Genomic DNA, 25,753 nt, shown 5'->3' with positions numbered 1-25,753 from the left:
TTATACCATAAAAGTGATTGATTTTTTCGTAAAACAACTCTGTTGGACAGTTTTGGTACCACATTAAAGGACTTCCCACTCTGACTTCAAAAATGAGCTTTTCCAGGTCACATGCCATAATAGTTAATGAATAACTAGCCCCTAAGTGTTAAAAAGTGGTGTTCAACATTCACACGATAACGTACTAATGAATGGTTCGAGAAGCATGGAATTAAGTTCATCTTGTCCATAGGCAAGTTGTACCGGGAGCAAACTTCAGACTTCGTGGTAATGGGAAAAAATTTACTCACTAATAGTAACTAATATTAACTATATTAACTTAAAAACAGGGAAAACAGTTTCATATATTGCAAATTTTAGAGGTCAACGACCTAGATATTTGTGTTCTTTACCAATCTTGAAAATTTAACAACATTCGGTTGAAACCCAATGGAGATATCGTTACCGAGATATTATTTGGTCACAGTGAGAAAAAAAGCTTTATAGTTTTACCTCGGTCTCCGAGGGCACAAATTAGCCCTGCGAAGGGCAGGGGGTAGAAGCAGGGGAAGAGGGCATATCGAAAGGTTTTACATAAATGTTCCATTGAATACCCGAATACACACCAGTCATAGAAATGTTAGCCAAGTATAAGGAACGTATAAGATGGTAGACGAAACAATGTGTAGGACCACTGAAGCTTTCCTGTAAAGTATCATTAAAATGTACTGAATAGACATTTCCCGCATTCCAACAAACCAGGGCACCGAGTCGAGGTCAGAGTGGACAAAAATACAGCAAATGTATGAAAATGTTCATCCCAACCTCGCTGTGGTGCTATTGTTCGTACGCACTGTAGTGGAACGCAGGAAAGGGTCATTGAATCCATTTTGTGAGTACTTTTGGACTGTAAAACCGTTGCTATGGGCTTTGCTATTTTGAAATATAGCTACCAGTGCTTAGATTTCTTAATTTAAACGTAAATCAGGGAGTAATTAGAATCTTCATGTTCCAAAAAAACATTCATTTTTGGAGAAAAATTTACATCTGAGGGTATAAGATTCCCTTACGCAACAACGCCGAGGACTCTTGGACCCTTGGACACTCGCAAGAATTTAGATTCATTCAGTTTATCTTCCACTGTCAGAGATATTCCAAACAGATTAAGTAAGACAGCGTCAAAATTCGTAAAGAGGATCTAAAATTTGGCGGCCGCAGTTCTGGTTCTCTTGAATACACAGAATGTGGCCTTTTCATGTTGTTGTTTTGTAAAGAACGGCCGGCAGAGAAATGAACAAAGACTTATAACGCATGCAAGCACAGAGACTGTACTCGTTGCGGCTGCCGTTGTGATTTGCTTATAAGGGACTTAAAGATATGGTACAGCTAGGCTATAGTACGGTGGCAAATACCGAAGATCTGGTGACGCCATGACTTAAGAAGGTTTTGAGAACCATAGGCGGAACAGATTCAGATGAGTAAGAAATTCGAATTATGATTAGGATTACAACATTAAGAGCTGTCTCTCTTCTCGCATAACGTGTCGATTTTCTGGTATACTGATATACAACTTTACCTTTGGAATATTTTCCCACGGAGTGAACGGCCTAGAATGTTACCATTGTGAAAATTCCACTTCTTGGAAAAGCTGTGACAAGAACCTCAAAGAAGTCACTCGCCGAGAAAATTTCAAGAGATGCTTTAAAGCCAACGCAACGACGCAAAACGCCTTCAAAAATATTTCCAGGTCAGTCTTTGCTAGAGGCTGCGCCGACAGATGCGATGCCAGCGGGATTCTCCATTGCGACGAGCATGTCATCTGTGACGCGTATTGTTGCTCCGCTGACCCCTGCAACATGAGCCTGAAATCGAAGATAGCAAACAGCAAAATGATGTTGTTCATCTCCACTGCAGCGCTTCTGCCACCAGTTCTCATGCATCTGTAAATGAAATAAAGCTGACAATTTGGCCTTACGGGTCATGATTTTCTATTGTAATGCGGGTATCAGTTTCCAAGGAATATTGCACGCTAGCGGCAAAAAGGCCAATAATAGAATGCAACAAAGTGTAGTACAATAGAGCGTTGTAGTGCCGTGCGACGGAATACAGTGCAATGCAGTGTAGTGTAGAGATATAGAGTGTAAAAATGGTGCATATAAGGTAAATCTCTAGACCTCGGGGTAGAATCACCTATATAATCTACATATTCACCTATTTTCTTGACTTTTTCCCCAAAATTAGATCAATTATGACATGTTTTTAAGAGTGCTATCTCATTTAGCTGAGTTGATTAGTTCGCGTATTATCTTCTCGGACAGCTCTACTGTTGTGACCTTTTATGAATTAATAATAAAATAACTGACATACTACGCGTGCTCTGATTAGTCAAAAAGCTGTCGTTTATTGCACCGGTGAACACATGGTTTCCGATACGCAGCTCTAAGTGAGAACAAGAGAACTCAGAATACTAGAAAAAAACAGAAACTTTAACTTAAAATCCATAAATATCTCTTACTAACCGAGTTCGAGGTCAGTACTGTAAGTTACGGACCGAGTTTTTTCTCCTTCGATTTATGGCCCAAGCACGAAGCGCGCGGGTCATAAATCGAAGGGGAAAAAACGAGGATCCGTAACTTACAGTATGGACCGAGAAGACCAGTTTAGTAAGATATTTATTATATCTCTACTGTGATCCTGACGGGTTCGGAAACGATTTCTATTCACGCCGACTCGGAAAGGCTTCAAATTTCTGACGCACCTCGAAAGCACAACGAGTCAGTTTGAAATAACTTTTAAGTCGTTAGCATGCTTTATTACACAATTTAGAGTACAAGAAAGTTATAAACTCTCACTTGCTATAAAGTAAAGAACACTTAGCGATAAATCACGGAACAGTTTGGCAACAAAACCAACTTTAAATTTTAGCGGGCCGTACAGGAGAGTACGGCCCGCTAAATTGACCAATCACAGTGCGCGTACTAACTGAGAGATCTAATAATTAGCTCTTATTAACCAAGCAGAAGGTCTGTATGAGAGAATCTTGACCGAGGTCGTGAGTACAGACCGAACGCAGTGAGGTCTGTACACACGACCGAGGTCAAGATTCTCCCATACAGACCGACTTAGCTCGGTTAATAAGATGTTTATTATATGGCAAAGAAGAAAACTTTAATTCGTTCAATGTAACTGGTTTGTACAAGCTGACCTTTTGCTTGGGAACGGCGATGAGCTTAACTTAAACCGGCCGAAATTTGTTCGTCTTCTCTACTTTTTTTTTGTCATCAGGCTTTTTGGCACTTCCATAAATGATTGAGAAGAAAATGAAAGAAAATGGTAAACATTTTTGTATTTTAGTTTGCTACTTTTTCAACGCAAAATGAAACCGGTCTAGATGTCGGTCTAGACGGGAATATATAGACCGCGGTCAATATCGATTTCAGCCAATCAAATTCGTGAATTCGGTAGTTCCCAGTCCTTGTGAGACACAGCCATATAATAAGATCGTTTATCGGCCCAAATCTTGCTCGTTAGAGACTTAGATAGGTCAGTGGTACAGAATTTTGGAGAAAAAAAAAAAACAGTTTTGGAAAAAAAGATGTTTTTCCTTAAATATATTGTCAGTTTTCACAGACTGAGGTATCAATAACAAGAATATATTTAGTCCCGGTCATTCCCAAATAAAACCCTCGCCCTATTCCTGACCAAACTGGGTCTGGCTTCCGTTAAGGTGGCCACCGAAAGATATGGCGATGTTCATGAAAAATTCCATTTTTTAAAAAATGCAAGAGTTAAGACTCTTGAACACTTGTTAAAATGGTTTCTTGACAGAAAAAGAAAAATTAATGAAGAAGAAAAGGAACAAAAATCAGTAGGCACCACTAGGATTCGAACTTCCAATGTCTCGCATGGCGAGCCAGCGCTTCTCTCACTGCGCTACTTCTACATCCGTTATCGAAGGGCGAAAGTATTAATTATTTATTTACGTACCGCAGACTCAAGTGTTTCGTTCGGTCTATACTTCACTTTTGACCAAACAAAATGATCTTGCCGTTTTTGACTACAGCACAAGGAAGACATGTACAGTTACATGTAATTTAAAACGTGTACGCGGGCCTTAGTAACAAACAGTTTCTTAACGTTGAACTTTTTCATTTTCATAACACACCCCTGAATGGAAAAAGGCTTTATGGACTTGCTCGAAAACTAGACTGCCCTCACATCACAAGTAGTTCCTAAATTAACAATGCCTCATAACACCCTTTCATGATATATTTTCCAAGTTCAGTGGCTCACAGCCACTTTGATTTTTTTCTTTCTTATATAAAAACAAGTAGATTCCATGTCAGGCTGAGCCCCTTTTCAGTAATAAATCACAGAATGAAAATGTGGTAAGAACATAAGTGACACACGCGGATCGCCTCGTGTGCCACTTTTTTGTTCTTATAATTATAATAATAATAATAATAATAATAATTAAAACTTATATAGCACAGCACATATATTCATATATATTCTTATATATAAGAATATTATTCTTATTCCTCTTATTCTTATATATATTTTTACCACATTTTGACGTCATCTATGATCTATGATCTATTTTACAATTCGCTCTTGATTTCCACTCGGCCTCATCAACTTGAACACCTCATAGAAATCAAGAGCGGAAAACTAATTGTTTTAATACAAGAAATCATGATCCTATTCTCTTGTTTAAAAAGAATTCAAATAACGTTTTCCAATTATTTCTCGTCTTAGTATTAATTACGCGCTTTAGAAACGACTGAATTTTTATTTGAAATTTGCAGTTGTGCCGTACGCGCGCTCATCATTTTCAATTAACATTTTCGAGGTCTTAACTTCAAGGAACAGTAAATACCCCTTACTAACCGAGTTCGAGGTCCGTACTGAAAGTTACGGACCGGGTTTTTTCCCCTCCAATTTATGGCCCAAGCGCGAAGCGCGCTTGGGCCATAAATCGGAGGGGAAAAACGAGGATCCGTAACTTATAGTACGGACCGAGAAAACGAGTTTAGTAAGATATTGATTATATCTCTATTGTGTGCCTGACGGATTGGGGAACGATTTCTATTCACGAGGAACTGCTTTAAATTTCTGAAGCACGTGGAAAGCAAAACGAGTCAATTTGAAATCGCTTTGTTAGCTTGCCTTAATACACAATTTAGGGTAAAAGAAAGTTTTAAACTTTAACTTGCTACAAACGTTAAGAACACTTGGCGAAAAATCACGAATCACTTTGTCAACAAAAACAGGTTTAAATTTTGGCGGGCCGTACAGGAAAGTACGGCCTGCTACATTGACCAATCATAGCGCGCGTACTAACTGAGAGATATAATAAATGCTCTTAAATTTCTTCTTCTCAGGAATTTCATCATCAATTTTTTTTCCCGAATGTTCCTTCCAAACTTCGGAGAAACGAGAAAACACTGCCATTTTGTTGGCCAGATGAAGTCACTGCACTAGGTGTTAATTACCACCAGGAGCCATAATCGGGGACGGACATCGTAAGCGCGCGCCATTTCTAGTATTGGGGCTGTCCCTATGATATGGGACAATTTTTCTATTTTTAGATCAGAACAAATTGCGCCATCATGTGCGGCACACGCGCGTACATGCTGCGAGGATTTTTGCGGATGTAGCGCGGGGAAATGGCGCTCGAAATTCCCGAAATGTTTGATAATTTTGGCCCACAACTCGATACGTTTATGTCTGTTGAAATTTTACTTCCGAATTTTTGTCGTAAGCTGCTCCAGTTTGAGTGAAGTAAGACAGTGTCGAATTTAGTTATTTGCCGCCTTATATTACTGACCAATTCAAGTTGCGTTCCGCTGCTTCTTTTACTGAGAGCTCCACATTACTGCACTCTAAGTTTCACATATGTTGAAAATTAACAGCTTTTCCAAAACACAGCAAAAGACTAAAGACTGGATATATTTGGATATGGCGGCGTTTCAGGACTTCAAAGTTACCCTCCTCTTGCCACACGCTGGTGAGGATTTTGCCAGAGTCTATCTCGACCGAAAAGTAAAAAAAAAAAGAAACCGTACCGTAACTGTGCTGATTGTTTCTGTTTTCTTCCCATATTTTAAGCTAAACTTTTAATATATGTGTGTGGTGTCTTCGTCCTGATACACTAAACAATTCGGTTCATAACAACAACATGTGTGTTGGACATGGGTCTCGTTTGACATATCGAGACCACATGCTCGCTACAACATATCCCATAATAATGAAACAGTCACAATGAACATACGGGACACTACATCTCCCCCTAAGTTATTACAAAAACAAACAAGTAAATCCATAAAAGCTTATGAATGTAGAGATAACAATCTCGAAGTGACTAATAAAGTGTTCAACAGAAAGTTCAGAGTCTCTTATTTTCTTATGAATAATTTAAACTATGCGCACACATAATCTTGCATCCAGGCGCGCGCTTGCCTGGCACACACAAGGCGCAAAGCGACTGAAGGCAAGGGGTTAGGTGGAGCTCCCCCTGTATCTGCTGCCGGTTGACTAGCACTGGGATTTGGGTGATCCTGTTCGGGCTGCACTGACTTCTCGGCTAGGTGTGGCTGCGGATCTATTTCCCCTCTGCATGTCAACAGTTTCAGGATCGACAAACTTCTTCATGTGAGCAATGTTGCGCATCTTATTGTTCCCATTTGCGTCTTGTAAGATAGCAGCATTTCCATCTTTGCGAGTGGCAGTGTAAGCTTCTGGCTCATAGTTCGGTGAGAGCTTGTTTTCACGTGTCTGCTTTAATAGACCTTTGTCGCCCTCCTCAATATTGCTATGTTTAGCTCCTCGTGTTCCGTCTGCATATTCCTTTTGGTAGAGTTTTGCACGACTGTCTCTCTCTCTCTCAACAGCTGTTGCTAATATCCTTCCGTTGTACGGTCTTTGGAGAATTCAACTCGAGGAAGCTTGTCGCGCAGTTTCCTCCTCATCAGTAGTTCTGCGGGCGACACTCCAGTAACAGTATGTGGGGTAACTCTATACTGGAAGAGAAAGTTCTCAAGTGCTTTTCTCCAATCTTTCCCTTCAAAGCGAGCAATTCGCTCAATCTTCAGAATTGCTTCATTGCCACGCTCCACTTCTCCGTTGCTCTGTGGCCAATAGGGTACGCCCTTCTTGTGGCTTATACCCAAGTATTCTAGGAAGCCCTCAAATTCCTTCGACGCAAATGGTGGTCCATTGTCACTGCGTAGAGCTTCTGGTAATCCATGTGTTCTGAAAATAGCTCCCATACTCTTTATCACGAGTTGAACATCTGTCTTCTTCAGGAGAATGGCCTCGAGCCAACGAGAATAATAGTCGACAACTACCAAGAGGTGTTCACTACTTGAGATCTCAAGAACATCAACTGAGATCTCCTGCCAGGGCCCATCAGGCAGACTGCTTGACATCACGGGTTCTGGTTTTGCTCTTGGTCCTACAAGCTGACAGGGATGGCAAGAACATATGGCATCCTCCACCTTGTCCATTTGCAGCCACCACACTTTCTCTCGCAACCTGACTTTAGTACAGACCATGCCCTGATGATCTTCGTGTGCCAACATGATGGTTTGTTTCCAAAGGCTCTGAGGGATCACAATACGAGTTCCTCTCATCAATACTTGTCCTACTACCCACAGTTCTTCTTTAATTGCTTTGTAGATGGTGCCTGACAACTGGGTCCAGTCACCGGTCGTTACAGCTTTGCGCGCTATCTGTAAGGTCATTTGCTGTAGCAGTCTCGACTTGCTTCGGCAGTAAAGCGGCTGGCACTGCTGCACTTGCCACACTGTATGCAAAATCTTCAGTTTCTCGGGTGTCCTCATCTTGAGTTGAGCCAACGGGCAGGCGGCTGAGGACAACTGCTGCATTAGCTTTGCCTGGTATCTGTGTTAACGTGTATTGGAATTGCTGCAAGTACGGGAGCCACCTTTCTGTCCGGGCAGATTGAGGCTTAGACTTTGCACTGAGTACTGTGACTAGCGGCTCGTGGTTAGTGCGGATCTCGAATTTAATTCCGTATAGGTCAGGTAAAACTTCTCGCAAGCCCATCTGACAGCTAGAGCTTCTCTTTCAAATTGGGAGTATCTTGCTTTAACTTTGCTAAGCTTTCGGCTAGCGTAATATATTGGCCTGTAGGTCCCGTCTTCTTGTTTCTGCTCCAGGATCGCTTCAACTCCAACAGGAGAGGCATCGGTTGTGAGGCGTGTCGTGGCACCTTGTCTGTGGTAGGCCATCACTGGTGCTCTAGTTAGCAGGTCTTTGATTTCTTGAAAGGCTTTGCTCTCTTTTGCACCCCACTGCCACTTAACATCTTTGCTGGTTAGGTCCGACAATGGACTTGATATGGTTGCAAAGTTTGGGATGAACTTCGCGCAAAATTGAACTGACCCAAGGAAACTTCTTACTTCAGTCTGGTTCTGGGGCGTTGGTGCCTCAACGATAGCTTTCACTCGCTCACTTGAGACTTTCAGTCCTTCATCAGAGAGTACATCACCCATGTAAACCATGCTACTTACACCAATGTCACACTTATATAGTTCAGGGTGAGGTCAGATTCCTCCAGTTTGCGCATGACCCTGTCTAAGTTCTCATCGTGTGCTTTGTGGTCTGCCCCGACGACTCGCAGGTCATCATGGAGGTTGTATGCACCAGGGCAGCCTTTATATACTTGCCACACGATTTGCTGGAATTTTTCCGTGGCCATGTTCACGCCAAAGAGTAAGCGCTTGTACCTGCATAAACCATCAGGCGCAGCAAATGTTGTAATGTCCCTAGCGTGTGGATCTAACTCAATTTGGTGGAAAGCCATACTTAGATCTAGCTTGGAGAAAACTTTGGCATAGGAGACCTTTTGAAGTGTCTCTTCAACCGTTGGAACTGGCTGTTTCTCCCGTACAATGACCTGATTTGCTTGCCTCATGTCAAGACATATTCTGATGTCACCATTTGGCTTCTCAACTACAACTAAGGGATTCACCCAGCTGGTTGGTCCCTTCACCTTTTCAATGACGTCAAGTTTGAGCAATTCTTCTAGCTTCTCAGTGACTTTAGCTCCTCTACTAAAGGGAATTCTGCGTACTGGCTGAGCGACTGGTTGAACATTCTCATCAACGTGGATTTCTAGCTGATACCCTTTGAGCTTGCCAAGACCTTGAAATACTCTTGGGAATTTGGTCTTTAGTAGGGCCTTTCTGCCAATTTGGTTTGCAAGGTTTTCCATGTCATCAGATTCAACATCACAGCTGTTAATGGACACGCCAACCTTTAACACGCCCAGCAACTCGGAGGCTTCGCGGCCTAGTAACGTTGCTGCTTTACCGCACATTACATAAAACTCAGTATACAGGCATTTGTGGGTCTGTAGTACCTGCACATTAAAACTATACTTCCCCTTAAGCTGGAGTGGTTCTACAGAAGCATAAGCATAAACTCTCTTATTACACTCCAACAATCTAGCATTGCCCCCTGTCACAAAATTAAACACTTCCTCCGACATTAAATTACAACTAGTACCAGAGTCTATAACAACGTTTATGGGCTTATCTTCAATCATGAGTTCCATAGTGTTCTGTCCATCAGTGTTCCCGGCGTTGAACACGTAAAAATCATCACTGCTTACACGGTTCTCGGCACTCGTGTCTCCGGTCACGTTGTTCCTTTGAATTTCCTCCTCTTCGTCCACGACTGGGTTTTGTTCGTGAGTTTCCACGACCACGACTTGAACTGCGGCTAGAGTCCCGTCCTTTATGTTGCTTGGAGTGACAACACACTTCAAAATGACCCACGTGGCCGCACGTTCCACACTTGTGGTCAGGTGAGCGACTGCAATCTTTCGTTAAGTGACCCACTTTATCGCACCGCCAACATTTTCCCCCTTGTTTTGGATCACTGGACAAGCTGTTTACTTGGCTTTCGGGGATAGAATAAGCGCTTCTTTGTCGTGGTACTGACTAACGATTTCCATGAGTTTGCCGAGAGTCAGTGTTTCCTCACAGCACAACTTTGACTTGAGATTTTTGTCCTTCAGGAAAGAAATGGCGCGATCTCTCACCTGATTGTCCCTTTCGCCCTCGTAGTCGCAATGTTCTGCTAGTTTCTGCAGGCGAGTAATAAAATTGTTGATGGTTTCACCAGCTAATGGAGTAGCCGCTAAAAATGTTTGTCGGGCCATCAGAGCGTTCTTTTTGAGCTTGAAGTGTTCCGAGAGGCAGTCCATAGCTTTTTTGTAATCTTTCGCTTCGCCTCGTGCTTCGGCAGGAATCGAATTATTGAAAACATCTCGGACTTTGGGCCCAGCGAGGTGAAGTAGTAGCGCTCTTTTTTGTGTAGGGTCGCTGATTCCAGAGGCAGTAACATAGAGCTCAAATTCGTCTTTCCAAGTTAACCATCGTTGTGCAAGTGTAGCTAGTTCACCGACAGCGTCGAACGCAGGCAGTCCAAGTAATCCGCTCAAGCATACGGCCATCTGTGCGAGTTTTGTCCACCTTTTAAATTCGTTTCCACTTCAGCAGCCGTTCGGCGAGTTAAATATCCGTTTTCCTCGTCGCCAAATGTGGTGTCTTCGTCCTAATACACTAAACAAGTCGGTTCATGACAACATGTTTTAATCGTTTGACATCTCGAGACCACATGCTCGCTACAACATATCCCATAATAATAAAACAGTCACAATGAACATACGGGACACTACAATGTGTTCTCAAACATTCATCAGTCTTAAACATATTTAAAGCCAGAGATATTGTTTGAGTTCGATGTACGTTTTTACACGAAAGAGTGGAATTGAGGTCCAATTTGTCATGTTTATAGCTACAAAACACGCATCGGCGGGCGCTCTTTTTCTGTCTTTTTCATCGAAAATCAGCGATTTACTGGATTTTCACACAAACAAAACTGAGCAGTATTTACAGACGGAAATTTTTGTGCCTTGATGAAACATCGCGTATTGCTTTCAATTCAGGCGAAACTCAAACTCGCAAAATTTTATTACTTTTCCATCTCTATGGCAAAAACCAAGCAAGCGTGTGGCAAGAGTAGGGAAACTTTGAAGTTCTGAAACGCTGCTATATCCAAATATATCCAGCTGGTTTTTTACTAATGTTGTGTAAGAGCTATCGATCTTCAAAATATGTAAAATTTAGAGTGGAGTAATGTGGAGTACTCGTAAAAGAAGAAGCGGATCACGGCTTGGTCATGATAAGCGGGGCATACCTGCATTCGACACCGTCTCACTTCACTCAAATTTGGGCAGCCCACGACGAAACTACTTAAAATAAGCATCATTACAACAGACATAAATGTATTGACTTTTGGGTCTAAAACATCAAAAGGTTTTCGAAAATACACCACTGGTGGCTCAAAACTAGAGAAAGAAAAGTTGATGTCCGGTTCGTCGGGAGGAAATTTTTGGCAGCCATTAATCTCACCGGAAGCGCGGAAGGAGCGCTCGAGCCAGTCCTTTTCCGCATCACACCCTGGACCAAGAGCGGACTGCCCGTTTCACCGCCCGGCCTTTTCCCGCCCTGCTTACGGTCTCCGTCCCCGATTATAGCTCCTGTTACCACACATGTGTGGACAAGCCAATTTCCCGCCGCAGATTGTGTCTTCTTTTGATCCTGCTGTTTGAAATATGGCGGCTGTTATGAACGAGGGGTGCTGGCAACATCGCTATAGTTGTGGACATACATACATAGGGAAACATTATATCACCACTGATTTACAGGGTGATTCACGGAATGACGAGTATCTCCGAGGAAATTACATGACTTATACTGATAAATTGGGAGAGAATTACCGTAGCATGGTCTCCCATTCAGTTAAAGAAACAAGAGCTGTCTCTGTTCTCGCATAACATGTTAATCGGTTTTGGCAAGAGATTATGATATAGTCTCTTGTTTTTGGGTAAAACAATATGGGGATTCATGCTGACGTCATTGTTTACATTTTTGCTCATTTGCATAGGGCTCTGTGTACGGAAGGAAACACGTTAGATATGAATTGACTCCAGGCAGCTAAAGAGCTAGTGAAACTTAATACATGGTGAAATTTTTAGCTCTTTGGGTGCAATATTCAACGAGACATTGTCTTTCAAAAACTGCAAAATTACTGGGTGGCAAAAGCGTTAATGAGCTCATACATTCTTTGTCAAATTTTAACTTTTTAAACCTGTGTTGCACAAAAAGTATTCAATACATCAGGCTCATATTCATTGGCAGAGTTAATCGTACTATGACCTTTCAATATTCAGAACTGATTTATATAATTATATGTAGCTCCATCAGAAACTGAGTTGCTTATGCCAATGAGGCAAATATTGTAAAGAAGGATTCCCCTATATTACCATGTTTATAATGTTGAGCAACTACCTGTGGAATATCTTGGGAAAGCTGGAAATTGTTGAATTTCCGAAAAGCGAACCATTCAACTGAAAATTCCAAACATTCTGAGAAGAAAATCAAATCTAACGGAAATTCATGGTAAGAAATGTCCGAAAATCTCGGTATACCTCTTAAGAGTAAATGTCCGTAAAAATCAAAGATTATCGTAAAAATCGCGGACACGGTCAAAAATCGATTTGGCTCATTTTTTGCCTGTAGGTAGCCTTATATAGTAAACAAACGGAAATGGGGTTAGACGTTTGAAATTTGCACTTTAACGGGAATAAACCGTTAAAAACTTTCGGCGGGTCAATTGCTCAAATTTCACCAAGCGCGATCCTGAAATTATGCACTTTTCGGGCAGTTGTCATACTAACAAAAATGTAACAGAAGGACTTTTCTAGCTATAGAAATATAGAGTTGGACTTGCTTTATCGAGGCAAAGTGATAGTTTTTGTCTCGTGTTATTCCTGGAGGAGCTACGTCTCTGTTAAGAGACGACATCTTCGGCCTTTTGAAATTAATGCATCAGTCAATTCCAGCAGTGCCCATCCCCCCCCCCCCCTCCCGGGCTAACCCCCGGACATTAGCATTTTTTTAAAAAAATGGGGAAATTCCCCTGGGTGAGGAAACATTAGCTGTCTAAATGCCCCGGGGTGGGGACGAAGAAAGAGGGCAAATGCCCCGCCCCCGGGATCCTCGCCTTCCAACACCTCCGCAGTTTTTTAATTAATCAGTGAATAAAACGGTCAACTGTTCAGTATTTTAATGCAACGGTAAGACTTCAAGGGCAACAGTACGTGTTAGTTGATTCTGATTATATTTATTTCTTTATATTTGTTTTTAACAGTTTGCTAGAGGATAGCTGGGATTGCGGCGGACGTGCCCCCAGCCGCGAGCGATGATAGGCGCCTGTATTCGCAGGCTACTTTTTCTGTGAATAATCAAGACATTTTAAATGATGAGACATTGCATTTTAAGCTCGCAAGATCTGTCTTCAAGATCGCATCATTTGAATTCGCAAACCTTAAGTATTTTAACTCCACTTTCATGAATTTAAAAAATGCTAGGCTAGTTTTGAATGCGAAATGCGAAATAGTCGTGTTCACGTCAGTTATTGTTTTGTGATAAACAAAATATAGTTCACCTTGTCGCTTATATTTATATGCTTACAAGTAATGAAGAAATATCTAAAATTGAGAGAACATAACTTTAAAAACAAGTTTCTCTAGTCCCTGACGGACAAGCCATTGTTCGACAAACGCTTCGTCTTTCCCGATGAACTCATGCATGGCACTTTCCAAAACACGTGTGTCGAATGCCCGGTGGTCGCCCCGGGGTACGCAAATGCCCAACCCCCGGGCCGCGATAAAATTGCGGATGCCCCACCCCCGGGACTGACAACTTGAGCAAATGCCCCACGGTTGCCCGGGGGGGTATTGGCACTGCTGGAATTGACTGATGCATAAGGCAAAGGTGGCCTAGAATAGCTTGGCAAAAATACATGTGGTAGTGTCCCAAAGTTTACAATAACACTACCAAGAAGCCTTGAGAGATAGTTGTTTACGATTTGGGTTTTATTTCTTTGGGACCTTTGACTATCAAAAGATGACCATCGGCGATATTTCGGTTAAATACTATGACGCCATAATGAGATGCATAATAACAAAATTAAACGCGTTGTACACAAATAACTGTTTTGGTCAGTTATATCTTCACTGGCCGTTGAAATGACTAGAAACATATTAAAATGTCTATAACTACACTTGATTTTCATATAATGAGACAGGAGAAACAAATTTCGACTTTTCCTACCCTGTGAATCGCGCCATAATTCTGCATAATTCTGCACACAACAGGTTGAACAATTGAATTGCACACAACAGGTTAAATTTGCCACACAGCCGTTAGTTTACGTTTGCTTCACATCCAGTGAACATGAATTCGAGCATTTGCATCCCTTCTACGCCTTCTGCACTCGCCAGTCCCAAATATACTGAAAATCGTCAACACAAATTGGCGAGCTCGAGTGACTGAAATGCGATATGTAGGAATCTGCTGTCACGCAACGCCCTCTTGTAAATTGTACACGCACCGCCTTTTATAATCAGCGGATCAGTTGTTCGTGAAAGGTACAGTGCTCAGTTACTTGGAAGTGCAGATACACTCCTGGACTAATTGCGTGAGTCGTGCGATGTATGGCTTTTTCCTCTTCTGAGGTGAAATGTGAGAAATATCCAGCCCAAGGTCAATGCACATGTCTCTTAGCCTATCCACTCTTAAAGTTGTGAGTGTACGTTTTTGTACAAGTTGGCAGATGTTAAGATCGAAAGATACAATCGGATGCTGAATAGCCACATCTCTCATCACATTTGCACACACAGCAGATAGATGACTCTGAGCTTCGGCGGAAATTTCGTCCTCGCCGGCACTCTCCATGGCCACTTCTGAGACTTCACTAGCTTTTGCTTCGTTACCGGCGGCTGTAACTTCTAATCGCTTCTTTGCTGAAAGAAGGCTAAAGAAGCCACTAATCTGCTGCGACGTAAGGGCTTCATCAGGTTGAAATCGGCGTTCCCCAGCTTGATCTCTTGCTAAGCTCATTGCTTTCGAAACTTCTTGTGGATCGCTTTTCCGTCCACTTTGCTCCCCTTTTTGAAATTGGTCAGTTAAGAATTCGGTCTGTTTCTTTGTAAAACGCACCTTTTTCTTAATTGTCTTCAGGGCCCAACCCATTGGAAGAGGCGGCAAGCCGTCACTCTTTGCTTGGACAGTAACTTGAACGCTTGGAATTCGACTGCATCCCTCCGTCAGCTTGGAAGAATATTCTCTTTTAGCTCTATCGTAGAGAGTTTCCTGTTCGAGCATCATTTGGTGTTTTCCAGTATCTAGGTGTGTCTGGAGATTTGCAAAGCGACTGTATGCTTTTACACATCCTTCCTCTGGACGCGGGAAAAGCATGTCATCTGGCTTATTTTGACCAATACTGCTTCGATCTTGGTTTTCGTTTTCAGTTGAGAAATCTGCTTTGACAGAGCTTTTCTTGATATGTCGGTGTCTCACAATCTTGAACGGCGGTGCGCCACCTGCATTCTGCGATGGGAGGTCTAGGATTTCCAATTTTTCGGGCTGCTTCATGACTCCTTCGAACTCTGCCCATGGCACTACTTTACCGGAACCCACACTCGTACGCCAGTTTCATCGTACTCAAAATTGTTAAGTAAGCTTATGCCATCCCATTTGATATTAAAGGTGCTCGACGGCTTGACAGCAACATAGCTTGCTTTAACTCCTGTAGTTCCTTAGCCAGATTCAATGGCTGTTTTGAGCCGTAAAGCGTTGATTACATCATTGCCTTCGTTTACGTACCTTCCAACGTCGCCTTTGATTGTTGCTGCTTTGCGATCACATACCCCCTTCCACCTTGAGGGTCCGAGAAGTCGTTTCTTACAAAAGCCACTCCTACGGCATCACCGGCCAGCCTAGCTGAGATGATTGAATTTCCGCTGTGATAACAGCCAGCGTTATCTTGTTTGTAATAAGCCATCTCCAGGTCTGGAATTTCCTTTTTCAGGGTAGTGAGGCAGTCAAGCGTTATCGAAGCCACTGTCTTGGGCGCAGCTTTGAAATACGTGAACAAGTGTCTGCGATTCAAAGTGCTCAGAACCCTCTGACCGTCTCATGGCAACGCTAATGCGCCATGGCAATCCTCGCTTCGCAAACCAATCTGACTGTGTCTCTCGATATTTTCGGGGCATATATTTCATTGCCCAGTCCTGGACTAACAGCACCGATCGGCTGTCGAGTTTGGCTAAAACTGAATGCTTTGCCTCAGCTTGGTGGACTGAACGCAGCTGATGGACTTTCCAGCTAATGATATCATCCCTTGTCTGTTTGAAGGTATGCAGCATGTCAGCTTGATCTTCTGCTGACGAGAGGGCACTTGAACACTCATCTTCTATGGTATGCATGACTTCTTCTAACTCATAACACTGCAGACATGACTTATTGTGGAGATGGTCGCAGGAGCCCCGAAATTCTGCGTTGCTTGGATCACTTAGCGCATAACTTCGACAATGATCGGGAACCTCTGAGGCCTCCACTGCATGTACCTACAAAAAAAAGTAAAATGACAATCGCGTGATTCAGTGTGTATTTGCAAAGCAACGCATGCGCATCGACATTTCAAAAAGATTACTTAACCGATTCTCAGCGTTGTATACATCTGTGTAAGCGTATTACAGTGAATTGTAAACTCTTGTTTGATAAATTAAGCATAAAAAAGACTTGGAGAGAAAGAAAGAGGTAGCCGTCTATCATAGTAAGAAGTCTACTACATCACTTCCGCAAAGGCAACGCATAATTATAAAATATGCACCCACCTTGTAGTCGCCCGTTAGGTACTGCTTCGACAAACGAAGTTGCTGCTTAATTTCCCTCCTCCATTGCTGAGTCTTGCCACAGTCAACAAGCTTGTCTACGAGTTTCCCTAAATGATCAAATGCTTCCACTCCTTGTGCTGAAAAGTTATCATGTCCTTGCAGAGACTTGCGAACAGATGAAGAACACACGGCCAAAACTCTCTGTGGGTTCTCTTACTTACTCATAGGCTCAAAGTTGGTTTCACAGCAGTATTGTTGATACTGCTGGACAATGCGCTCTGGTATCATTGTTCTAATCACATTGGGTGTTTTTATGATCTCGCCAGTTGACAATTTCAGACGTTTTTCCCCAAAAGGAACGTCTTGAATTACGTGTGAACTCGTTATGAAAGAAACAAAATGTTCTAATTTTACAGCCAGGTTCAATTCTCATTCTCGTTTTCTCCTAGTTTGGAAGAGGAGCAGCTCTTCCATGTAACAGCCTATGGCGTCGGACAATGGTGTAGCGATAGCTAGTAACGGTTGGAATGAACTTTCTCATCCCCTTAAGGGATAACTTATCTGCCATCAAAGAGAGTATTTGTCGTCTGGTGCTTCAATGTTGCAAGTTGAAGTAGCTCTCAACAAATACACTAAGAAGCTCCGTCTCTTTTTCACTTCTGCCTTCGACCACAACCTGACTCTCTCTGCTTACAGCATGACGATCACAAAGCTCCGTCCACATTTCTTGCGAATTTTCAGGTGCCAGGACATCAAGCATTGCAGATATACATTGTTGAGCTTTCCGCAGGTATCTGCGTTTAGTACGCTCGTGGGCTGCATTCCACGGCACTGATAACGTGTGACGTACTGGACTGACGTCTCGAAGCTGTAAGAAGCAATTAAGCTGCACCTGGGACTCGTTGTCTAGATTGGAGCCTTCGTCACTCTCTTCGGAATCTTCTTGCGGAACAAAAAGGCTCTGCCGTCTGGATGTGGAACCTTCTGGCAATGATTCATCACCAATAGTTACAGGACAAGTAATGGCAGGAATATTAGAGTCACTCGCTTGTTCATCAATCTGACGAAAAAGGGAACACATTGCTTTGGATGGCTTCAAAATGAGATCAAACGTATGCAAGCGCGGGGTGTCGTGTATAAAAGCGCAAGTTGCATGCGAGCTGGAAAGTAATAGTCGATAATTAATTTAATGGACTGGTAACCTATCTTGATATCTTTATCCAGTTACTACTCATTATTTTCCATTTGGAACATTTAGAAAAAAAGTTGAGAAGCCATATATTAATTTAAAACCTTTATTATTTGGCTATATTCTGGGATGTGATTGGCTATCCGGGCAGGGCACGCTTTTCCAATTCCTGAGCCATGTATGGGCTTGCCCAGTCGTTGACGGGCGGCAATGGCGGCGTTTTGAGCATGCGCATGCAAGTTATCCTGGACACGCCCTTCTCCCGCGTGGGTTGAACCCCTGAAAAGGGCGGAGAAGGGAGAATTCAGAGAATGCGCTAAGGTTTTCCACTTTCATTAACTATATTGGATGGACACTTACCAAGCTTAGACCACTTAGACCTTCTGTGATGTTTTCCACACCTCCTGTGGCACCCAAGTCCTGCGATTCTAACTGATTTTTTGTTTTTGCCAGGGACTGTCAACATCGTACACAGCTTCCTTTAATATTTGGAGAGAAAGGATTAATTTATTCTTTTCTACTTTACACATCCCCCTTGAGCAAATAGCTCTGAATGTGGCAAAAGAACAAAACCAGCCCAGGAAAAAGCCCCACAAACCTCAAATTGATTACGCAATCTGTGTTTTACCTTGGCACAATTCAGTCTTTTACGTTCCTTTCCTTTTTTCCGAGCATTGCTGGAAGAAATTCTAATATTTCAATTCGAGTGTTCCCCACGCCATTAATTAGTTTTGAATAAATCTTGAGGGAGGTGAAAATGTTGAGTAAATGTCAGTATTTGAACAAGATTCCGACGTAAGAATATTTGCAAAAATCCTGAAAACTCGTGAGACATGAAAATAATTTTGCTGTTAAACTTGGCGTTATTTTACGCGGCAGTGAAGTGATTTGAAGTTAGGATATGATGTCTGTGATTCCCGCCAAGTACCCTGCGTGAAATGAGAAGCTATACGGATGTTTATCCTTGCATAAAGTGAGAATAAACATTGTAACCGCTTACCTGATCCGACGGGTACGAGGTTTTACGTAAGCTCAAAAATTTGTATTGAGTGCTGCAAACTAATTCCCCTTTCTGCTGCTGGTACTTTTTCAGATTCCTTTTTGAGACCGGAGACATCCTGAGGCACAGAACATAATCTACAAGCTCTTCTCCATCCGATTCCAAGGCTTGATCGATGTAACGGGCAAACAGTCATTTCTGAAAAATTAACGGGCTTCACGAAAATCCCGCTTCTTGCTAAGATAAGTTCTATCTCTGTCTCAACACCTGAAAACTGTGAAAGAACGCTTGTGGCTTCTGATATCCTTGCTGCACGATGTCAGCGATACTATCTGAGGAGACGGATACCTTGCGCGTTCCTCTGCACCACAAACGCCACCAACAATATCAAGGAAAGAACAAGACATTTTTTTCTGCTGGAGTTAAAGCAACCGTTATCTTTATTCCTTTCACCGACGATTATTACGCTTTTGCTTTTTGTTTACTTTCGTTAACTGGTTACATTTGTTTCCCGTGGGAAAATTAAACTGTTATTTTCGTTCCATAAAGTTTTCACTGTACGTTTTAAATTTGTCACATTTTGTAAAGTCTGTTTCTTTGTTGTATCTTTTTAAGCGATGACGCATTGTGTGACATCATCGCTTTATGCTGGCATGCATGCATTCCTTTGAATAGTGATTTCGCATAGTTTGTCGCGCTTATGTCCGCGCGCTTATGTCGCGCACCTTTTATCCCCCGTGGAAGCGAAATGCACTCTGGGAGTTCCTTTGCTGCTTCCCTTTGCTGTTTGTAGGTTCAGCGGAGTGCTTTTAAGAGCTTTTAAAAGAAGATTTAGGGGTGGATTTTGGTTTTAATAATACACATGAAAAAATTACTCGATTCTGATTGGCTAAGAGCAGTGCAGTTCAAGTGTAACACCAGTGCAAAAAGTGTAACATCAGTGCAAAAAGTGTAACACCAGTGCAAATTACACATCAAAATTCTGGATTATGATTGACTGAAAGATAATAGGAATTTTTCTAAGAAAATGATATCAGGTAAAATGATGAAGAAAATTTTGTGTTGAAACTTTGAAAAAAGCTTTCTCAAATAAGAAAAAATGGCTCCAAGAAAGATTTTCCCGCACTTCCTCCGCGCGAAGTTTTTCATGTTTATATTATTAATAAGTAATCCTACGGTTTTTCTCGTTCAATTTGGAGTTAATTTGCACTTGTGAGTTTTTCAGAAAGCTGAAATTACTCTCGCCGAAACGGCTCGTGCAATTTCAGCTTTTTGAAAAACTCACTCGTGCAAATTAATTCCAAATTGAACTCGAAACCGTATGATTACCTATACAAATACTGTCGGAAAAATTTGCGTTCACGGGCAAACTCACAATAAGAACATATCCCCCATACATACAAGTTTAGATAGACAAGTAAGTCGCACAGGCGCCGGGGGGGGGTGGCACTTCCTATAAATGGGCTAACGGGGATGTGTCGCTGGATGGGGTCACATTTTCACGACTGGACTGACTATAATGGGGTCGCCTTTTCAAGCATTTTTTATAGGGTGACTAGAATGGGGTCACACTTTTCCGGGATTTTGAGAGTAAGAAAATTCTGGCAAGTTGTGATTTATAAACGGAAAGATTCGCCGAAAAAAATGTTACCGTATTTATTGCTGTTGTTTAATATTTGACAAACGGCTCCCATTACATTTCCGGCCTTGAAATCACAACTGAAACATTAACCAGTTGCACAATAGTCCAGAACAGAGTCCACATTCGTGTTACGGTATTTAATTGCTATTCTGCAATGTTTTTGCAATTCTATATTATAGCTATTAAATGTGTCAATTCATTTTAGGAAGACTTAGTTAAAAGGATTTATACGGTAGACGCAAAAACAGAAAGTGACTAAGTTGGGGTCGTGAAAATTACATTTACCCAAAAGTGACTAAGATGGGGTCTATAATTGGCCATAGAATATGACTATAATGGGATAGGGGTTCTGAGAGGCCAGCGGCACATACCCAACAAAGATTGACCCAAGTACCCCCCCCCCCCCGGGCACAGGCGATAGGTGAAGGCTTTGCAGCTTTCCTTTGCTGTTTGTAGGATCAGCAGACTGCTTTTAATCGATATGACAAGTATACAGTTAAAACAACAAATTAATTTCCGGTGAGGTAATTAGTGTTGCCAATTATTTTTAAAGATAACAAGGTGTCGATTTCAGAGAGAGTAACGTTCCTTTGCGGCTTTCCTTTGCGGCTTTCCTTTGCTGTTTGTAGGATCAGCGGAGTGCTTTTAATTTCAGCTTTTAAACGAAGATTTGGGGGTTGATTTTGGTTTATACAGTGTCGGATAAATTTGCCCTCACTGGCAAACTCGTAATAAGAACATATCGTCCATACATACAAATTTAGATAGACAAGCAAGTCGCACACGCGATAGCTGAAGGGTCTACATGAAATTTACGGATTGTAGCGCAGTTGTACTTTTGCCAGTCTTGAAGTGAATTGAATGAGCATTGTATGAGCACTGAAATATACAGTTCACAGTAGTGGTAATGAAGTCCGGGTACGATTCATTTGCAGTTTTCAGTTTTTTATGAAGTTTTGGAAATGTGCTGTTTTATATTTTCTGTCAACGAAAGAGTGGTTGTGATTAAACAATCGATAATCGTTTTGTCAGGGCAAAGACAATACGAATGGCATGTGCTAAAACCCAGACGGTGGATTCTGGACGATAGACGATGGACGATGGACGATGGACGATGGACGATGGACGATATCTCTGACATTCATTTATTTGTCATTTAAATTGTCATACAATCTTGTCACGCGATGTTAAACTATTGAACAGCGAAAATTCGTGCCCTCCCCCCTCCCCTCCCCTGAGCAAAAATATAATTTATTTGGACTGGACAAATTATCACGAAGTTCTGATCGCGGATTTTTCGTCACGCAATGTCACGCATTCATTTATTTCTCTCAGCCAAAGTACATATACATGTATAAATTTTCCACACAATCTTTTGCTTTTGTCACGCGATGTCACCATGGAGTTTTGAAATATTGAACAGCAAAAATTCATGCCCTCCCCCTCCCCCAGCAAAAATCTAACTCTTAAGGAATGGACAAATTATCACGAACTTCTGATCGGGAATTTTTCGTCACGCAATGTCATACATTCATTTATTTCTCTCGGATAAAGTACATGTATAATGATAACAATGGGGTGACAGGCCTACACAACTCCTATCCACGTGTAATAGCCTCTTTGAGAGTTTTGCTCGAACTAGTATATCTTTGAGGATCTGCCCCTTTTGTATGGTACGATAGGGGGATCTTTGAATATTTCGCTAAGCAATAATCCTGTTTTTAGGAGGACATTTCACCAGAGTAGAGCCGTTAGAGAGGTCATAGGTCTGCGTGGTTTCTGCTGTTATCCGCGTGTAATTTGTAGCGTTTGACACCTCTGTTTTTTGCCACGTGCTAGTTTTCTTTGCTCATTTGTACTGCAAGATATGTTTTAAGCTCTCTAAATATTAGCTCTGCAGGAACAAAGATTGAAATATTCCGTGAGCATGTTGGTTACTTGCATTTTGTATTATTACGCCGGGCCCGGCTGTTTGATTTACTGTTGCAAGTTATGCTGCTTGTTAACACGGGTGCCATATTTATCTTTGTCCGGCTTTGCCAGAAATAACTGTAGCTTTCCTTGTTGAAAGCTATGAGTATGTCTTAGAGAAATGAGAGAAATAAATGTCCGAGAGAAATAAATGTCTGAGAGAAATAAAATGTCAGAGATCCATCGTCCATCGTCCATCGTCCATCGTCCATCGTCCATCGTCCATCGTCCATCGTCCATCGTCCATCGTCCATCGTCCATCGTCCATCGTCCATCGTCCATCGTCCATCGTCTATCGTCCAGAATCCACCGTCTGGGTTTTAGTACATGCCAATACGAATGTTCATTGATGACAAGTATACAGTTAATAACAAATTAATTTTCTGTGAGGTAATTTGCGTTGCCAAATATCTTTAAAGATAATAAGGTGTCGATTTCAGAGAGAGAAACTTGTACTTTGCGGCCTTCCTTTGCTGTTTGTAGGATCAGCGGAGTGCTTTTAATTTCAGCTTTTAAACGAAAATTTGGGGGTGGATTTTGCTTTATACAGTGTCGGATAAATTTGCGCTCACGGACAAACTCATAATAACATATCTTCGATACATACAATTTTAGATAGACAAGCGGGTCGCACACGCGATATGACAAGTCAAGAGAAAATGATTTGGTTGAAACAACAAATTAATTTCCGCTTTGCCAAATATCTTTAAAGATAATAAGGTGTTGAGTTCAGAGAGAGGAACTTTTCAGTGGAGTGCTTTTTAGTTGGGTTGGTACATTTCGCTGACCCCTAGCACATGGACTAACAAGATGGACCTGGTACATGAACTACTTGAATGAACCACCAATGGCTACCCTAAATGTAAACCCCTAAAATTTCTAACCCAAAAGTTTAAGAATCAGTTTGTCTGCTCATGTTCCAATCTTCTAGGAACAATTTTTAAACGTCATCGCTTCTGCATGCAATGCGTGCCGTTTATTTGTTCATGACGGCAATACATTTCTTTAGATTTTATTCGTGAGGCAGAATGTATTGTTAGTTGATCTCGTTACGTGACAGATTACCGCATGTCACGCAGTCGACACGCAGACAGGAAGCAAATCGCTAGCGGTGCCTGCCGTGTTGTACGGGATCTTTTGTGTGTGGGACGTCAAAAAATCCATAATTAGGATCAAAGTAGACTAAACGAAACTGGGTTGCGACACGCTATAGAAAATGACGACAACAAGAAACTTTTAAAGTTTACTCATCACCGGCTCAGTGGCTTCAATGTGTGCGCCGGTCGGCCCCCTTTACACCAACTTGCAGAGGACAGTATTTCGAAAGTATCTTCCAAGCGGCATAATAAGGGCCTATAAAAGATTTCTAAGGTAAGGAGCTATTGATGTCAAAGCAAACATAACAAGCTAAGTGCGGCTGCGACTCAAACAATGCTTTGTTTGTGTCACTGCAATGTTAATTTTGTTCATTTCAATATGGCGCCATTTACAATGTTACCGAAGTTTGGTTGGTTGCTATATTGAAACAGTAGAAGATACCAGAAAAATGAAACGATAAATTTGAAGACTCACCTTATAAGCCCTCGTGATAGTATTGCTGGAAATTTTGAGACTCTACCAAATGCATTTTTGCCACAATATATTAGGCCGGGTTTGACGTGAACTAAAAATGGCGAAGACGTCCTCTGGTAATTAACCCGTGGTTCCATCAGGAAGGACACGATACAAAAAATATCAGTATATCTTGGTAAAGGAAAGCCAACTGTATATATTTATAGCTAGAGAATTCCTGCTGTCGCATTTTAGTTCATCTACGGACGGCCTGAAAACCGCATAATTTCGAGCTCGCACGCACTCATTTTCGATCACGCAATAGACCATTTTACAGTTGTCTGCTCAGTGACCTGGCCTTTGTATCGCAGCGAGGCTAGAGTTGACCTTGCTTTGATACAAACCTCACTGCTTTTGTCATGTAAATGCTCCTAGTTAGCATCAGAACAATTTGTTTTACACAACAAAAGCAGTGAGGTCTGTATCAAAACAAGGTCAACTCTAGCCTCGCTGCCATACAAAGGCCAGGTCACTGAGCAGACAACTGTAAAATGGTCTATTCATAACGGTTTATTCACGTCAGAATGAATTGCCGGTTTTCACATGACGTCACCAAAAATTCAAACTACAAAACTAGTGATCTCCTTGAGATTTTACTTTAATGATGTATAAGAGCAGCTGAAAACTAATATTCATAGAAATTTTTGCTCCGAATGGGTTCTTGGTTTTGTGATAGACGACGCTTGAATTTCTAAGCTTTTGCGTGACGCGGCATTTACATGACGGCGAAGAGAGCTGTCATGACGGTTAAAAAAGTGACTTATTGTGGGGAATTTGGCTATCTGAACAATTCTTGTATTAGAAAAAGTATTATTTTAATGTTTTTGAATTCCTCGAGGGATAAATGCACGCTTTTGTAGCAAAACTCACTGACAGATGTTTCTGTTGGTTTCCGGCCGCCACGTTGGTGCCCATCCGAATGGGCACCAGCATGGCGTCTCCAAACAAATCTCTATAAATTTTAGCCTGCGTAGCAGGCGTATAAAGGGGAGGGGGGTGGGGGAGAAGGAAGAAAATTCGGAAATTTAGGTAAAAAGTTTTTCCGCATACGTTGCATAAGAAAAATTGCTGTGACCTGAATCTTGGCGAGAGTCTTGGCATATTTACTTTCTTTCTTTTCTCAGATTCTGGACTTTATCTGTTGAACGGTTTTGATTTTTATTTTAATCTATTTTTTATGGCGTGACACTGAAAACCACCAATATTTACAACCTCGTTCCCAGGGTCTCTCATCTTACCGCCCCCTGGAGCGAGCGAAGAGAGACCCTGGTTGGGTCTAGTCACGTGCCACTTTGACAATTGAGAACATCAGGGAGGGGTCCTCTGTAATCAGCGGTTTGTTGCGTTGAGCTTTGTCGCGCGCTGCGACCACCACATTACCCGCGGCGTTTATCAATACTTAGCTTTCAGGCTGAAATTTCGAATAATATCTGTTCCAACGTTTACCTTAAGATTAAGCAAGTCTGTCTCGAGGCAATTTAGTGGTCGTGATTGTAACGATAGATCGTATCACTAGGTTAGAGATCATAGTAACGCAAGTGTGTCACGTGATTTTGTAATCGATATAACACCTTTTTAGAT

The 25,753-nt window shown here is 41.8% G+C and overlaps 1 long non-coding RNA gene and 1 pseudogene across 2 annotated transcripts; both read right to left on the bottom strand.

The window, feature by feature from the left end:
• Positions 1–267: 267 nt before the first annotated feature.
• Positions 268–24,485, bottom strand: LOC149118799 (uncharacterized). The gene is made up of 2 exons (XR_016205320.1): positions 24,134–24,485; positions 268–1,919 (listed from the first exon to the last, which is right to left on the bottom strand). It is a non-coding gene; the product is annotated as an uncharacterized LOC149118799 (long non-coding RNA).
• Positions 13,953–20,173, bottom strand: LOC149118800 (uncharacterized; annotated as a pseudogene). The gene is made up of 3 exons (XR_016205104.1): positions 18,309–20,173; positions 16,760–17,819; positions 13,953–16,489 (listed from the first exon to the last, which is right to left on the bottom strand). The product of XR_016205104.1 is annotated as an uncharacterized LOC149118800 (transcript).
• Positions 24,486–25,753: the final 1,268 nt, after the last annotated feature.

This window comes from Orbicella faveolata, unplaced genomic scaffold (assembly GCF_042242905.1).
Source record: "Orbicella faveolata isolate gen_17 unplaced genomic scaffold, um_ofav_v1 contig_1, whole genome shotgun sequence".
Taxonomy (NCBI): Eukaryota; Metazoa; Cnidaria; class Anthozoa; order Scleractinia; family Merulinidae; genus Orbicella; species Orbicella faveolata.
Note: the sequence above shows the minus strand (reverse complement) of the source record. Positions and strands in the feature narration are given on the sequence as shown.